Genomic DNA, 13,792 nt, shown 5'->3' on the forward strand with positions numbered 1-13,792 from the left:
GTGTATATCTGTGCATCTGGGACACGAAAAGAGTTTTGTTTTAAGACTGACATATTTGAATGTTGCCCATTGACTGAGATTTTTAAAGAAGTGTATTGAAAAAATAAAATGAGTCTTTACCATGGACACAGCCCGTTCGGCTCAAATGCTTTCCATGTACCCTCTCTAATCTGTATTACAATAACCCTTCTGTGAGGTTAGCCTACTTTCATCCATATGTTCATCTGGCCCATTCCTTTGATAATGAGGTCCAAATTATGTAGAACATTACAGGGCAATACAGACCTTTCGGCCCTCTATGTTGTGCAGAACTGTCATACCAATCTGAAGCCCATCGAACTTACACTATTCTATGTACGTCCATATGTTTGTCTAATCACGACTTAAATATACTTAAATTTGGCGAATCTACTACCGTTGCAGACAAGGCATGCCATAAGCTTACTGCTCTCTGAGTAAAGAACCTACCTCTGATATTTGAACTATATTTATCGCTCCTCAATTTAAAGCTCTGAACCTTCGTGCTCGCCGTCATCATTCTTAGAAAAAGGCTCTCCCTGTCCACCTTATCTAACGCTCTGATTATTTTAAATGTCTCTATTAAATCACCTCTCAACTTTCTTCTCTCCAACAAAAACAACCTTAAGTCCCTCAGCCGTTCCATCTAAGACGTTCTCTCCATACCAGGCAACATCCTAGTAAATCTCCTCTTCACCCTTTCCAAAGCTTCCACATCCTTCCTCTCATGCGGTGACCAGAACTGTACACAATACTCCAAGTGCGACCGCACTAGAGTTTTGAACAGCTGTAGCATAACCTTATGGTTCCGGAACTCGATCCCTCTATTAATAAAAGCTAAAACACTGTATGCTTTCTTAACAACCCTGTCAACCTGGGTGACTACTTTCAATAATTTGTGTACCTGGACACAAAGATCTCTCTGCGCATCAACACAAACAAGAATCTTACCATTAGCCCAGTACTTTGCATTCTGGTTATTCCGACCAAAGTGAATCGCCTCACACTTGACCACATTAAACTGAATTTCCCACCTCGTAGCCCCGCTCTGCAGCTTATCTATGTCTCTCTGTAACTTACAACATCCTTCGTCACTATCCGCAACTCCAAAGATCTTCGTGTCATCTGTAAATTTACTAACCCGCCCTACTACGCCCTCATCCAGATCGTTTATAAAAATGATGAACGGCAGTAGACCCAACACCGACCCTTGCGGAACACCACTGGTAAGTGAACACCAGGATGAACATTTCCAATCAACCACTTCTTTCAGCAAACCAATTACTGATCCAAACTGCTATATATCGCAAAATCCAATTCCTCCGCATTTTGTACAATAGCCTAATGTGGGCAACCTTATCGAATCCTTGCTGAAATCAATATTCACCACATCAGCCGGTTTACTCTCATCTACCTGTTTGGTCACCTTCTCAAAGAACTCAATAAGGTTTTTGAGGTACGACTTGCCCTTCACAAAACCGTGCTGACTACCCCTAATTAAATTATTATTTTCCAGATGATTATAAATCCTATCTCTTATAACATTTTCCAATACTTTACCAACAACTGAAGTACAGCTCACTGGTCTATAATTACCAGGATTGTCTCTACTCTCCTTCTTGAACAGGGGAACCACATTTGCTATCCTCCAGTCTTCTGGCACTATTCCTGTAGACAATGACGATTTAAAGATCAATGCCAAAGACTCGGCAATCTCCTCCCTGGCTTCCCAGAGGATCCTAGGATAAATTGCATCCGGCCCAGGAGACGAATCTATTTTCACACTCGGCAGGATTTCTAATACATCTTCCTTGTGAACCTCAATCCCACCTCGTCTAGAAGCCTGTATTCTCCTCGACAACATTGTCGTTTTCAAGAGTGAATACTCTCGAAAATATTCATTTCGTGCTTCCCCTATCTCCTCTGACTCCACACACAACTTCCCACTGCTCTCCTTGATTGGCCCTAATCTTACCCTCGTCATTCTTTTATTCCTTAAATACCAACAGAAAGCTTGAGGGTTTACCCTGATCCTATCCACCAACTACTTCTCATGTCTCCTCCTGGCTCTTCTGAGTTCTCTCTTTAGGTCTTTCCTGGCTACCTTGTAACCCTCAAGCGCCCTAGCTGAGCCTTCACATCTCATCCTAACATACGCCTTCATCTTCCTCTTGACCAGAGATTCCACTTCCTTGTTAAACCAAGGCCCCCGCTCTCTACATCTTCCTCCCTGCCTGACAGGTCCATACTTATCTGGGACATACAGGAGCTTTTCCTTGAATAAGCTCCACATTTCTAACGTGCCTATCCCCTGCAGTTTTCTTTCCCATTGTATGCTCCATAAATCTTTCCTAATTGCATCGTAATTGCCTTTCCCCCAGCTGTACCTCTTGCCCAGTGGCACACACCTATCCCCTTCTATCACTAAAGTAAACATAACAGAATTGTGATCGCTATCACCAAAGTGCTCACCTGCTTCCAAATTAACACCTGGCCGGGCTCATTACCAGTACCAAATCTAATGTGGCTTCGCCCCTTGTTGGCCTATATACATACCGTATCAGGAAGCCCTCCTGCACTCACTGGACAAAAACTGACCCATCTATAGTACTCGTACAATAGTGTTCCCAGTCAATATTTGGAAAGTTGAAGTCTCCCATGACAATTACCCTGTCTCTCTCACTCCTATCGAGAATAATGTTTGCTATCCTTTTCTCTGCATCTCTGCAACAATTCGGAGGCCTATAGAAAACTCCCAGTAGAGTGACCTCTCCTTTCCTGTTTCTAACTTCAGCCCATACTGGAAACCTCTCTGGAATAAAGGTTTTTCAGCTGAATTACATTCGGGTTTATTTGTGACCTTCTTAATTTCCAGATGGATACCTCTTCTCTACATGTACTACACCAACCATCAATGATATTAATAATATGAAATAGTTTTCTGATGTGAGCAACTCTTCAGCAGTGGGATGAGGGTCCTGGCCTATTCAGTGTCACTTGCTAAACACACCCTTCCACATCTTGTTGAATATGGTGAATTGTTTCTATCTCTGTCATGCTTAATATTTGTAAATGAGAACATTTGAAACAGTGACTGTGAATTCATTTGTGGTGTTGGTCCTATTCATCTGCTGCCCTTGTCCTTCCAAACTGAAGTTTCAGTCTGAAGAGTCATGTGAATTGGGGCAGTGCATCTTCTATGTCCATGGTAGGTACCTGAATATTGAAGGTGATACAAGTGGTCCAAACCAACATTTGCAGTAATCCAAACAAACTGAGAGATTTCCATTCACACAGATCGGCTTGCAGTTTATAGGTAGGCTTTGGGAGACATGAGGTGAGTTACCTGTGAAAATTTGGAAGATAATATCTGTTATAAGCCTTATTATACACCTTGAAGGGAATATATCACCTTCATAAAAATCTTCATGAACAAAACTAAAGACTTTGAATTCTTTCTCAATAATGCTTCACTTACAAGTGACGTTTTCATGATGGACTCTTAACTCCTGCACAAATCTTTATTGAATCTGTACACATCATGCAACATTTTACTGTCTTCTATGTAAAGAGATTTAGAATTTTCGTTTTCTTTCAATGATAGTATAACTAACATGGATAACAAATTTCTGTCAGTTCCACTTGAAGTTGTGCAACAGAAACACAAGGAGATGCTCCGTGTCCAAACTGAAACACTGCGAGTGAACACTATCCTAATAAAGGAGAAGATGAAGATTTCCAAGCTGGTTGGTGCTGAGCTATCGGTTATTTCGAATGCTCGAGATGGCACACTTGTAGAACATGAACTGTTAGCAAGAGGCTGAGACCATAAAGAGTGGTGAGAGAAACATCTCCACAGAGTACTGGAAAAAAACCGGACCTGATAAGTTGTTCCACACCAACTGTTCTTTCCGAAACTCGAGCGCTGAAAGCTCAGCAGCACTGAGCAAAGTCCTGGGAATTGGAAAACTAACAATGGTACAAAAGATTGTTTATGACTGGGCCACTGGGAAAATATATCCAGAGCTCCAATTTTATTCAGTTTTAAATTCCTGGTTCTGAACTTTATTAACTGTGCGATAAATCTGAAGAATCTGATGTTGGATCATTATCCTACCGTTGGGAATGTTTAGGGGAGTTTTATATATATATATATATATATATATATATATATATATATAAGGTGATACAAGTGGATACAATAAGGCTGGGTAATGGTCTTGGGACCTGCTGCTGTTTCCTGTCTGTTTGTGTGAAGAAGGGACCCAGTGACAGACCGAGCATCCAGTAGTGTGAAGCATTGTAGCACATGGTATATAGGATCTCGTTCTCCTCGACATGTTTGTAAACAGCTGCGGCCATCGCCTGATCTTCAAAAAAATTAGTTGAAATATTTATTCCCTTTCATCACCAAGAAATTCCAGGATTTAAGCCCCGACGCTGATATCAGCCTTTTCAAATACATGCAATTTGTATGACTGTCATAAAAATCAATACTGTCCCTGAATTCCTATATATATATATTTGATGATTTGGATGAATTCAGGACAGTATTGATTTTTATGACAGTCGTACATATTCAGAACCTCAATTCATGTGCACCAATCCCGAATGCCGGTGCGAAGTGTCTGACATTGTATACACTTTAATCCAGTACAAGCTGCTCCCTGAATGCTCAATGCCAGAGACCAGCCGTCCCACTGCATTGCATGTATTGGAAAAGGCTGATATATTTCCCTCCCCACCTTTTCCTCCGCTACATCGATGACTGTATCGGCGCTGCCTCGTGCTCCCACTCGGAGATTCAACAGTTCAGCCACTTTACCAACACCTTCCACCCCGACCTCAAATTTACCTGGACCGTCCAAGACTCCTCCCTCCCCTCCCTACGCCTCTCCATTTCTATCTCGGGCGACTGAATCAACACAGACATTTATTTTAAACCGACCAACTCCCACAGCTACCTAGACTACACCTCCTCCCACCCTGCCCCCTATAAAAAACGCTATCCCATATTCCCAATTCCTTCTTCTCCACCGCATCTTCTCCCAGGAGGACCAGTTTCAATACCGAACAACTCAGATGGCCTCCTTCGACAAAGACTATAATTTCGCCCCAGATGTGATCGACGATGCCCTCCACCGCATCTCCTCCACTTCCCGCTCCTCCGCCCTTGAGACCCGCCCTTCCAAACGCCACCAGGACAGAACCTCACTGGTCCTCACCTCCCACCCCAACAACCTCCATATACATCGTATCATCCATCGTCATTTCCACCATCTCCAAACGTACCGCACCACCAGGGATCTATTCCCTCCCCTCCCCTAGTGGTTTTCCGAAAAGACCACTCCCTCCGTGACTCCCTTGTCAGGTCCACACCAGCCCCCCCCCCCCTCCACCCCACCAGCCCAACCTCCACTCCCGGCACTTTCCCCTGCAACCACAAGAAATGCAAAACTTGCGCCCACATCTACCCCCTTACTTCCCTCCAAGGCCCCAAGGGATCCTTCCATATACGCCTCAAATTCACCTGCAGCTCCACACACATCATTTAGTGCATCCACTACACCCGATGTGGTCTCCTCTATATTGGGGAGACAGGCCGTCTACTTGCGGAACATTTCAGAGAACACCTCTGGGATACCCGGACCAACCAACCCAACCACCCCATGGCTCAACACTTCAACTCCCCCTCCCACTCCACCAAGGGCATGCAGGTCCTTGGACTCCTCCATCGCCAGACCACAGCAACACGACGGCTGGAGGAAGACGCCTCATCTTCCACCGAGGAACCCTCCAACCACAAGGGATGAACTCAGATTTCTCCAGTTTCCTCATATCCCCTCTCCCACCTTGACTCAGTGCCAACCCTCGAACTCAGCACCGCCTTCTTGACCTGCAATCTTCCTACTGACCTCTCCGCTCCCAACCGCACTCTAGCCTATCACCCTCACCTTAACCTCCTTCCACTTATCGCATTTCCAATGCCCCTTTCCCAAATCCCTCCTCCCTACCTTTTATCTTAGCCTGCTTGGCACTCTTTCCTCATTCCTGAAGAAGGGCTCATGCCCGAAACGTTGATTCCCCTGCTCCTTGGATGCTGCCTGACCTGCTGTGCTTTTCCAGCAACACATTTTCAGCCCAAATTCTACACAGTCACCAAAGGCTAGAGTCAAATCCGGTCCCTGATGCTATGAGGCAGTAATGCTAACCACTAAGCCACCGTACCACCCAAAGGGAAGTTGCTTTTCAATATCTATCATCTCCCTGTATCCAAACAGCTTCTGGTCCCATGGCCTCTCTGCAATGATGTGATGGCAAAAACTGTTGTTTCAGAATTCCCACTGGCAGTGACCTCGCGGCTGCATCAGTTCATTTGGTGTAAGGTTGATTAATTAAAGACTTTTCTTTAATTTAACTATAATAACCTCTGTTGAACAGTTGCAGGCGCAATTCACTCTAACGCAGTCTTATTTTAAAAAGGATGCAAAGATATTAGAGGTGGTTCAGTTGAGATTTATTGCATTAATACTTTGAATGAGGAGCTTGTCTTATAAAGGTAGATGGGCGGATTTGACTTCCTTTCTCTGGAGTTTAGATGGGTTTGTCAGTGAATTGATCAAAGTGTATAAATTCCTCATGGTCTTGATGGTGGATGTTAAATGGATGGTGGTTCTTTTGGGTGAATTCAGAATAAGGGGGTGCTGTTTTAAAATTAGAGGCTGCACTTTTTGGAGGGAGATGAGGAGAAGTTTCTTTTGAGAGCTCTGTAAATTTGGAACTCTCTGTCTCAAAACGTGATGGAGGTGGTCATTGAATATTTCAAGTCAAAGTTAGATATTTTCCTTTGCCGAACAAAAATCTTAGTTACTGAGGGTAGATGGGAATGTTGAGTTGAAAACACCAACTGATCAGCCCCAATCATATTCAATGATGATGCAAGCAAAGGGACCAAATGGTCTGTTCCTGCTCCATTTGCACTTTGGTGGTCAGGGGTGGGGGGAGGGGGCGGTGCGGAGCGGGGAGGTTGCAGGTGGTGGGTGGGTGGAAGTCGTGCATTTAATTTTATCTGCGGGCAGAAATAATATTACATGCAGCATTTTTGGTGTCTTCAGCAGCGGCTGCGGCTTCTATTTATCTCTCAGCACCACCCCTACAAAACTCCCAACTTCCTGATGAACAGCTGACACCTGAACCGTCGACTTTCCCGCTCCTCGGATGCTCCCTGGCCTACTGTGCTGTGCCAGCACTACACGTTTCATCTCTGCTCCATTTACGCCTGTCAATATATGAGACCTGGATCTCTGAATGTTTACATCATCATTATTATAAGTAGTAGTGTTAGTACTAAAACCCAATTTTTCCTCTTTGCTTCTCTTACAGTCGCAGTCGCTCTGATGCTCTCTTGTGCGCTGCTTTTCTCTGTGATCCTCTGGCTGTCTTGCACACATTCCCTCTCTCTCTGTCTCCGTCTCTGTCTATGTCTCGCTCTTTCTCTCTCTCCCTCTCTTGCTCTCTTGCATGCGCTGCCTCTCTGACTGGCTCTCTAGCCCATTGCCTCCCTCTCTCTCTCTGTCTCTCTCTGTGCCTCTTTTGTGTGCATTATGTCTTTCTCTCCTGCTCTGTCTGATCCCCAGTCTCAACAATCACATGCTCACAGATTCTTGTGCCGACGATCTCAGCTCCATTCCAAGTACAAATCGCTCATTGACTGTTGTGAACCTGAATGATAATAAATTGGGAGATTCAGAAATTAAACGGCTGTTAGGAAGTCTGAGGAACCCACACTGTAAAATGCAGAAACTGGAGTACGAATCAAAACATTTTAAATTGCATTTCGAATAACTAGATGCCCAACTCTATTATTTGCACAAATAAGAATGAAAACTGGGTATATCCTCTGATTCTTGTTCTCTTTCTAATCCGCAGGCTTTGTGACAACAGTCTCTCAGGATCTTCTGCTGAGGATATCGCCTCCATACTCAATACAAACTGGAAGAACTAAACCTCGGAAATAATCAAGTCAACCATTCAGGATTGAAAGTACTATCATTGGTTGTGATGAATCCTCATTTCAAAATACGGAAACCGTTGAGTACCATATGTTTTTAATTAAGGTATTATTTGAATAAATAATGGTCAACGTTGAGGATTTACTCCGATTCTTATTGCTTCTTTCCCTTTCATCCTAATACTGTACAAAAATGGTGTGACAAAATCTTGTGTCCATGTTCTCAGCTCTGGTCTCAATACAAACCAATCTTTCATGGAAGTGAACACGAATGATAACAATTTGGGAGATTCAGGGGTGAAGCTGGGGAGCTCAGACTGTAAATTACAAAAACTGCAGTATATACCTGTCTCTGTGAGATTGTGTTTCTATGAATTGATGTCACTTTGCACATGGTTACTCCAATCAAGAATTGATTTAAATACACACTTCAGAAAGACACTTTAAATAGACACTGTTTTACTAACAAACAATGCAATTTATTACTATAATCAGTGTTCGTGGTTTTAATGAACATTGGAGGTTTACTCTGATTGTTTTCATTTCTCTTTCCATTCTGCCCAGCTTGTATGACGTCGGCCTCACTGATTCTTGTGCTCATGAGCTCAACAGTGCTGTCAGTACAAACCCCTCATTGAAAGTTCAGGATCTGGGATCAAGTTCCTTCACAGATCAGTTTGTTAGCCCTGTCACTCAACTCGTGCAGATTTGCACAGATTTGGAGCTGATTGGGTAAGCTTCTTCACTTTTCTTGGTTATCTTAGTCAATGATTATTGAGCGATTACCTCCACCTTATTTATGTCTGTATTTAGTTTGTTTATTTTTCTGTACAATCTATTTCAGGCTGTGGTGAATACGGTTCAGTCCAAACAGACATCTTAATTCACTGCAGGCATCAAGAGCTCGACTGACAGTTTCATTGGACGGATCTTTCAATTACTCAAGATTACTTTCCTCTTTATATTTGGACAATTCGCTGTTTTTCACCATCAAAGAAAACTGATTTATGTGGACGTCAGTAAGACATTTGACAAGATTCCTCATGGGAGACTGGTTAGCAAGGTTAGACCTCATGCAATGTAAGGAGAACTTGCCATTTGGATACAGAACGGTATCGAAGGTAAAAGACAGAATGTGGTAGTGGAGGGTTACTTTTCAGACTGGAAGCCTGTGAACAGTGGTGTGCACAAGGACTGTTGCTGTGTCCACTGCTTTTCGTTATGTACACAAATGATTTGGTTGTGAACAGAAGTGGTATAGTTAGTAAGTTTGCAGATGACACTAAAATTGGAAGTGTCGTGAACAGCAAAGAAGGTTACCTTATATTACAACCGGATCTTGATCAGATGAACAAATGTGCTGAACAGTGGCGGATGGAGTTTAATTTAGATAAATGTGAAGTGTTGCATTTTGGAAAAGCAAATCAGACCAGGACTTCTCCACTTAATGGTAATGATTGGGAAATGTTGTTGAACAAAGAGACCTTGCTGTGCAGGTTCGTAGCTACTTGAAAATGGAGTCACAGGCAAAAAGGATAGTGAAGAAGGCAGTTGGTATGCTTTCATTTATTGACAGATCATTTTGTATAGGCGTTGGGGGGTCATGTTCTGGCGGTACAGGGCATTGGTTCGGCCATTTTTGGAATTTTGCGTACAATTCTGGCTTTCTTCCTATCGGAAGGATGTTGTGAAACTTGAAGAAGTTCAGAAAAGATTTGCAAAGATGTTGCCAGAGTTGGGTGATTTCAGCTATTGGGAAAGGTTGCATACATTGGGGTTGTTTTCGCTGGAGATTCAGAGACTGAGGGGTGACCTCGTCGAGGTTTATAAAATAATGAGGGCATTGGTAATGGACAGGCTCTTTTCCCTGCGATGGGGGTATCCAGAACTCGAGGGCATAGGTTTAGGGCGAGAGTGGAACGCTTCAAAAGGGACCTAAAGGCCATCTTTTTCACACAGTGTAGTGCGTGGATGAAATGAGCTAGCCGATGACGTGGTGGAGGCTGGTGCAATGACAATAATTAAAGGGTATCTGGATGGGTACATGAACAGGAAGGGTTTGGAGAGACATGGACCAAGTGCTGGCAAATGCGACTGGATTAGGTTAGGATATCTGGTTGGCATGGACAAGATGGACTTAAAAGTCTGTTTCCTGCTGTACATCCTTTTTGATTCTGCAACTAGATGTGCTCCAGATTGAAATGCTGTTCACCGTTTCCAGGTTTCTACCTCACACACATTGGGGGCACGCGGTATCATCTCCCATTGTGAGGAGACAACACCCGCAGACTCCCAATGGCGTTTCAACAGGATATCAAGGCCACAGTGTTGCAAAATGGGGACAAACACAGACATGAAGGAGCCAGAGTGAGTCTCAGGCTAGGCTGCAGTGGACCAGTGACAAATGTAATCAATATTCCAAGGTTGAGAGGTCAAATAAGCAGGTGTCCTTGTCAGCACCAGTGCCCACTGACACACGTGGAAAGTGCGTGGGTTCCGGATGCGGACAGGAGCCGCTGAGCTGGGATAGATATCAGTGTTAAATGAGGACTAGCATTAATTGTCAGCGCTCATCCAGGGAGAGGATCAGATTGAGTTAGATCCATGATATTGAGCACATGAGAAATTAAAGATTTTCTGCTTGCTCAAAGGAAGTTGCTGAAGCCATAAAGCCATGTAATGAACTCTCTGCGTTATTAACGTCTCTGTCATTCATTCACAGCCAGAGTAATTTGCTGACGTTAAGGTTTGTCAAATGAAGCAGTTGATCCGTGAAAATCGCTTACTGTTCAAAATGTTAAATGAAGCAGTAGAAAGTATAGGTTGAATCTTGTGGATTTGTTTTCAATTGAGTTTCTGAGCTTTTCTCTCAATGAGGCCCGGTGAGATTTCTTACCACACCTTATCCAAGCATGCATCATCAACAATTTACATTGTGTCTTTGTCTTGCGTGTTTTCCACCCTTCTGACCATGTACTGTTCCTGGAACAGCTCACCACTCACCGCCCAAAGACCAGCATCCCTTGCAGCCCCGCTGCCTTTGAAATGCTGCTTCCACTCAGAGAAGAGTCGTTTATCTGGCTTTGAGCCTCAGCAGGAACGGCCACAAAGACACACTGCTCTTGTTACACAGCCGGCATGGCTGACACTTTCTCGCATGCACAATCCCTAGTCACTGTGTATACACTAGTCAGGCAGTTCATACACTAGTCCAGGCAGTCTACCTGTTCTCAAACCCATCCCAGATAACCACCTGCTCCACGTCACTGTTACTTTGTTCCCAGTGCACAATGGAGACCCACAGTTTCACATTGTGCAGCAGGCGATCATCACAGATGTCAGCGATGACACACATCAAAACATAAAAATTACTTCCAGCCAACAGAAAGGAATGCAAACATGACAAACGGAGGCAGCATTTTGACCCACAATGCAACTCAGGGATCTTCAGGAATCTTCTACTGGCATCTTCAGGAATGTCAGTTTTACAATGCATGATAGTGTGCTGCACACAACGCTTGCCAACTGGAACTGGATGTCAGGCTGGTCCTGCCAGGCCCGCAGTGCCTGATACAACAAAGTTCCATCATGGACAGGCTGAACTGCACCACTGGTAGACTGCAACGACCTGCTGCAGTTCCTCAGCACCTATCACATCCCTATTTAACTGCTGCAGAGAACAGAACGTACGGCTGATCCTGAACATTGGCCCGAGCATATTGGTACCTCCTTTGACCGTTGTCCACCTCTTTTCATGTCATTGGTGCAAAGTTCAGCATCAGTGAGGTGGCAACGTTCAATTTGAAATGTCTAATTTCGTGGGTGAGATTCTCCTGTGAGCAGCATGCAAGCCCAAAGCATTTTTACTCTGTGGACATTGGAGACAGATGTGAAAAGCTGCTTTCCATACTGTCCCCGGAGAAATCATATCATGGATTAAAGGTCACACCCACACTTTGTTCCATCAAACTGATATAGTCCACTCACCCTGGAGATTTTGCTGGTTATTTCCAGCTGTGTTTTTCTCTGTATGGAGAACGAGTGAGGACATTGTCAGGACCGAGCTCTGTTTGTCACCATGTAACACCCTCCCGAGTCTCCATGTGCCCTGTCTTCATTCTGTTCCCTTCAGGCCATTTTCGCAGATTACACTCAATTATATTGGTGACTCACTGCATGTTCAAAGACTGTGGTGATATTCTTTGAGGCACAGAAACTTCCGACAAATCTCAGTAGGATAGCTGCAGGAAGGATGTTGATCTGAAGCAAGGGGAAGATGCTGTCAGAATAAGAAGTACGCCATTTCATACTGAGACCAGAGACTGAGAAGAGAAGGCTAAAATGCTAATGCTAAGCTGCTTCCTTTGTTGGTTTTGTTGCCTCCTCGACCGTAGGTGGGAGGAAAGAAGGTTTTCAAACAATCCATAACATTTAAAAAGAAAGTCAATTTGTTCAATTTCACAAATGATTGCAAGTTTTTTTAAAGAGTTATGGAACTGAAGTCACATTTTTGTCAACATTTTAATTCATTTTTTTGTTGGGACATATACTACCCGCTCACCAGGATTTATTGAAAATTTTTTTTAATGTTTGAGAAATACGCCTTTACACACAGGTGAACAAAAATAAAAGTGACAAATTACAAAACAACCGAATAGTTTCATTGTGAAATACAGAAATTGGAAGAGAAAGTCGGAAGATGCTGGTTCAAAGGCTTTACTTTTGTGAGAGAACCTGGGAAATGTTGTATGCTTGGACACTGCTGTGCAGTAAATAAAGGGAGGTGAGTTTTTTTTACAACTCCAAGTTTGAAAGTGGAACTAAAAGGTATTCACATATTAGTAACACAAAGGCATCTAACTTTTGCAGAAGCTGGATTTTGAGCATCTACTGAGGCAAGCTGACACCAAGTGTTTTAACAACTTTTGGGGTTTTAAGTTGCAGCTTGTTGCAAACTTGTTAAACCGTAGTGAGGCACAAATTTCTGAAAACCTAGTAAACAGAGATCTTTGACTCAACCTCTCGTGAGTAATGATCAAACTTTCGAAAGACTCAAAAACAAGAACTTATATGTCGAGCAATGACCTAGGTCCAACTGACCAGCTATGGAATTGATGATCTCCTGTCTCACTGCAGTCAACAGCTACGTGGTATTTCTTGTTGTTTTTGCCGACAATTTGAGGAAGTTACTTCTTTCCTCTTCTGTAATGTGGAGTCTTGATTCGTAGAATGTGCTCATGTTGACTCAGTTTTCCATTCACGATGGTTTGTGTAAAAACAATGATTGTATCTGTCCGATTTGTGTGCATAATTCGTGATTAAGGAGGGGACTGATTAAGTTTCATTGTGTTTATTGTTCATCTCTTTATCAATTGTTAAAGTTTGTTTGTCTTAAATCAGTTATTTTTGATAAAATCTCCTATTCTGTGTCAAGTTGGAAAATTAACCATTTTGTGAGTCATTTGATTGCCTGTATAAAATACCTTTATAAATGTATATGACGTATGCAGCATACTTATACATTTTTTAACTGTTCATTGATAGTTGGGACTGAATAGTTTTCACCTGACGACAGTTTCTTAAGTACAAGAGAGTCAAATCTGATCAGGAATATAGGAGAAAGTGAATAGTCCGAACAGCTCATATGTACAAATGTACTTCATGATGAGTGCACTCTTGTCTGTTCAACGAGTGGCAAGGTTTGGAGGCTCTGTGAAACATTTCTGAATGCAGACAATGCGATCTGGATGTGGTTGACTGTAA

The 13,792-nt window shown here is 43.1% G+C and overlaps 1 pseudogene; it reads left to right on the forward strand.

Annotated features, from left to right (window-relative positions):
- Positions 1-3,632: 3,632 nt before the first annotated feature.
- On the forward strand, positions 3,633-9,033 carry LOC148138417 (NACHT, LRR and PYD domains-containing protein 3-like; annotated as a pseudogene).
- The last annotated feature ends 4,759 nt before the right edge of the window (positions 9,034-13,792 follow it).

The sequence above is a fragment of the Chiloscyllium plagiosum genome, unplaced genomic scaffold (assembly GCF_037043375.1).
Source record: "Chiloscyllium plagiosum isolate Xiang-an unplaced genomic scaffold, Cpla_swu_hap1 HiC_scaffold_40, whole genome shotgun sequence".
Classification (NCBI taxonomy): Eukaryota; Metazoa; Chordata; class Chondrichthyes; order Orectolobiformes; family Hemiscylliidae; genus Chiloscyllium; species Chiloscyllium plagiosum.